The 4402-nt window shown below is 41.1% G+C and overlaps 1 long non-coding RNA gene across 3 annotated transcripts; it reads left to right on the top strand.

The window, feature by feature from the left end:
• The first annotated feature begins 899 nt into the window (after positions 1–899).
• On the top strand, positions 900–4402 carry LOC135414902 (uncharacterized). 3 transcript variants are annotated; one of them, XR_010430887.1, is made up of 4 exons: positions 900–1154; positions 2235–2294; positions 2750–2868; positions 3849–4402. It is a non-coding gene; the product is annotated as an uncharacterized LOC135414902 (long non-coding RNA). The 3 variants fall into 3 exon arrangements; XR_010430886.1 differs by having other exon boundaries at positions 3846–4402; XR_010430885.1 differs by having other exon boundaries at positions 2750–4402.

Below are 4402 nucleotides of genomic sequence, written 5' to 3'. Positions count from 1 at the left end.
TAAGAAGAGGACAAAGGACATTGTTTTTAAAAATTAATTGTTGAAATTGCATTGGTTGTTGAAATCAGCCTCTCCATTGCTAGTATTATGTTTTTTGGCAAACACTGTAACTGCTTGCCAACTGTTTAATCACAGTCAGAAATACAGCTCAAATAGTACTCAAACTAGTTTGGAAAACTGAAAAGGAATTAGATGTGGGTGTATTTGTTGGGGGCAGGCAGCAGAGAATGACAGAGACTGAGAGAGGAAGGATATTTGGATAGAGTTCTCCCAAATTTTCCCGAGCAGGAAGAGGAGTTCAGGAGGGAAAGGGATGATACAGGACAAGGTGAGCACGGCATGGAAAAGGACAACCTGGGACATACCTTTTAAAGGCCAAATGCATGCTAGGAATGAAAAGTGTGTGTGTGTGTGTGTGAGTCTGTGTGTAATATCTGTCCTACATGAAAACAAGAGCAATAAATGTCCCTGCCTCTCATGCTGTCTCATAGGTTGTCTATATACTTTCCCAAGGAAACTGGGGTCAGAATTTTTGCATACCTTTTCTCTTACTAGGAACAAGACCTGATAAATCCCTTTGCCACTGCAGTTATCCAAAGTTCTCTCCCTTCTCCTTGTCTGACCTGAGAGGGTTCAATGATTCCTTCTCTCTTCAGGCAGAGGCATGTGAAGAAGAAAGGGAGGACGGAAAGGGAGGACTGAACGTTTCCACTGACCCTTGGGTCTTCTCTGGGAGCAGAGATTGTAGGATCTGGGGTCTCTGGTACACTGAAATTGCCTGACTGTTCCTCTCTGTTACTACGGTAATGATATCTATGACATAGGTTTATGATGTAAACAACTACCAAGCTTCCTGTGGTAGCTACTAAGAGCTGACAGGATCACAGATTGTAAGCACCTGGCCCCAGATAAGGGAGGATGAGGATCCACCAAAGTGAATGTAGCCCTTTACACCTCTCAGTTCTAAATTGTCTTCTCCCTGCATTCATCCCCAGGAGGTGTTTTCATTAATGAGAATCTCCTGATGAGATTGGAGCATTTAACACCTAATCAAAGAAGTGCTGATTTCTTTCAGACTAGGTGCTCTGCAGTAGTACATAAGGGCTACCTTTGCCTTAAAATTGGCATGACTCCTCAAGGTGCTGGAGAGAAGAGTGAGTATGGGAAACTCCTCCCTTTCATTTTCATTGTTGGAGCCTTACCTATCTTAACTGTCTGGAAAGGCTCAAGATCCCACAATGTAAATGAAATCTGTGTTAACAAAATCATTTGCCATGGAGCTCTCAGGATAAAGAGATTTTTGACTTTAACAGTTTAAAAGATAGTGAATCCTTTTGAGGAAAATTACAGCTTGTTGTTAATGTTAAGGACCAAGCACTTGATTTCCATGTGTCTTCACACTTGTACCTGAAAGGAGCTCTACTGAATTAATGATATACTAATGAGCTCTGTTTCATTAATATCACAAGTTAAAGAAAAAAAAATAAATCGAGGGACTTTATCTAATCTCCCTGAAACCTGTCTAATCTAGGACAATCTGTCCTTGGTCTCCAAGTCTAGACAGAACTTTAGATAGTGATATTATGTGCTATTAGTGCTTAAAATCTTTGCAGTACTGATCCCTAAACCCTCGATGAAAGGACTTTTCCAAGACATCATCTTTGTGCATTGTCACGCTGTCAATGTTCCTCACCCTGTCACTGGCAGCATGAGATCATGTGATTCTCACTCACCTTATGAGCTTTTCTGCTGATGGTCAGCCTTTCCTTTCTTTGGGAGAACAAGGAGAGATAGATCCATAATCTTTCTTTTGATATGTCACAGGGCAGAAATGTTCCAGTCAAACTTCAGGTCTCCCCCAGGCCCAACAGCTCATGAAGCTAACATAGTTAAAGCAGATATATACCTTTGCCTTTGCTTCTGCATCTGCCCACTTGGTAGTTTTTTAACAGTTTATTACACAGGCCTTTCCATGTCCTTTGGAGATGGCCCAAAGAAAGTCTGGGAAGACTCTTACTCCAATCTGCTTGTGCTGTATACAACACATAGTCATTCCTGCATTTCCTGAACTTGATTGATTTCAAGCCAAAGGGATGTAACCACTCGCCTCTAGCTAACTGATTTTTCTGAAAGTCAAGTTTACTTTCATTATGTTAACACTTCCCTTGATGACAACATTAATTTCTAAAGTCAAGATACGCAAGACCTGAGATCTTCTCTTTCTTTCTCTCCAGCTTGTCAAGCTAACTGCTGGTAAAGTGAAGACATATTGGTAACAGTGAAAATAGCAATGGGTAAGGAGTAAGAGGGGGAACCTGACAATGTGGTATGGTTTGATTGTCATTTTAAGAAAGGTAGATATAGGAGAAAACAACACGGAATTCATATGCCTGAGAAATAGTAGTTTTTAGAAGACATTTGAATTAATAATAAACCCTTTGCTCCAACAGGAACATGTAGGCTTCATAGGCAACTGTGTGGTAGACTAGAGAGTTTGCTACATATGACACTAGCATACTGACCTACCGAAGCTAGGAACATTAAGCGAGGCAGTGAAAGATCACCTCCAACAGCTCCATTCTGCTAGGGCAGTCTATTATGTAGCTTGAAAGAAAGGCCTACCTTAAACACCTACTTTTATCAATGTTTTCTGCTTTGGTGTGTCTTCTGTTTTAGCAGACCAGCTGTGGCTGATGCAGTTTCCTGTTAGAAGTGATATGGTTGCTCTGACTAGATTTTTTTTTGCCAGTAAAGAGGAGATGAGATCAGCTACCAACTATGACTAAGTCTTGTAGCTGTCAAGAGATAAAAATAGAGTAATGTGTACATGCCTGAAGTAAAAATAAGGTACCAGTGCATGTGACAAAGGTGAGTTGGTTCCACTGACTGCTTTTCTCCAGGGTTATCCTATGTTATAAGTTGATGCAGATGGTTATTGAGCAGATTGGGGCCATTCAGCAACACCTAGTAGCAATATCTAGCAACATCTAGCATCTGTTCACCTAGCAATGTCAGAATAAGGGGGCAGTTGCCTCTAAAAGCCACTTACATACTAATCCACTCAACTGTTTTCTGCTTGTACATCTGGGGATGAGGCAGGATCAGACTCCAGCCATGACATCACATAATCCTCCTTCTGTAGTGACACCCTTGCATAATATAGAAGAATATTTGCAGTGTAAGGGTCATATGTCACAGCAGCACAGGGAGTCACAAGCTGCATGACTGTCAAGGAGTTTTTAAACCAGCGTGACTGACATGGAGCCTTACACATATCTGTCATATGGCCTTGTAAGACATTTGGAAAGCCCTAAGCAAGGCTGTTCCCAGATGTAAGGTCACCGTCACACAACAATAGTGTCCCTGTGAGGTGCTCCAGGAGACAGTCATCACATTTGACCATTAGATTATCAAAGTGGATGTTGTAACAACATAGTGTTGAGTTTGAAAGGAAATTGTTTTCATATCTGAGCCAAGAAAAATTTTCCAGTAACAGCAGGAAGATTCAACTTGGATGCCTACAAAGTATTGCAAGTTAATAATGCTAGGCAGAGGGCCAGTGGAAATAGATGGTATTTGTTTTTAAAAAATATATTCATCCTTTTCCCCTTACACTTTGCCTACTGTTTGTCTTTCTGGACTGCAAGTGCTTCAGAGCAAAGCTGTGTGCCTGAGATAAGTCATATTACTTACTTAATCAATGCCCGCTAATGATAAATAGGAATCATATAAAACATTAATACCTTTTTACCCATGTCTGCATCTGGCTCTCAGTGAGGTACTGGACTTGTTGCTGCTACATCTGACCATATGTTCTGAGTGTAATCCCTTTAATATCGTCACAGCAGCAATACACCTGGGACATGAAAGCTCTTAGCAAATAGCTGATGTCAGGGCTGGAGGCAAGAGACAGAGAAACCAAGAAAGTCAAGAGATATGTGAAACTAAAGGGTTTGTTGTAAAAATGGTAAAGAATGGTGAAGAAACAAGAAATCCACATAGTCAAAGGTGAACCCTGGGCTGAGGAACATGCAGAGACAGAGCAAAACTTTTCGAGCTTCGTAATAGTGAGATTCTACAACGCACAACAAGCAGCAGACATAGTGATGAGATTCCCCTGTTGCCAGTTGGTCCAACAAGCCAACTCTTAATCTTGGTTTTGTCCAAATGACTGGCTGCTGTTGAGTCATCTTGATGGATACAGCAGCATCTGTTGCACTCTGGCAAGACCAGGGGCCAATACAACATTCTTCCCAGAAAACAGTAATGAGATATGCACCTCTTACATGTTCCTACATAACGATGATGCAGCAGGACGCTGATATATTTAAGAAGCCATTGGAAACAAGCAGTGTTTTGCAAGCCTTTGCATCTCACTGTAATAATAAAAAGTGATCTGTCA

This window comes from Pseudopipra pipra, chromosome 5 (assembly GCF_036250125.1).
Source record: "Pseudopipra pipra isolate bDixPip1 chromosome 5, bDixPip1.hap1, whole genome shotgun sequence".
Lineage (NCBI taxonomy): Eukaryota > Metazoa > Chordata > Aves > Passeriformes > Pipridae > Pseudopipra > Pseudopipra pipra.
This window is presented reverse-complemented; position numbering and strand designations above follow the sequence as displayed.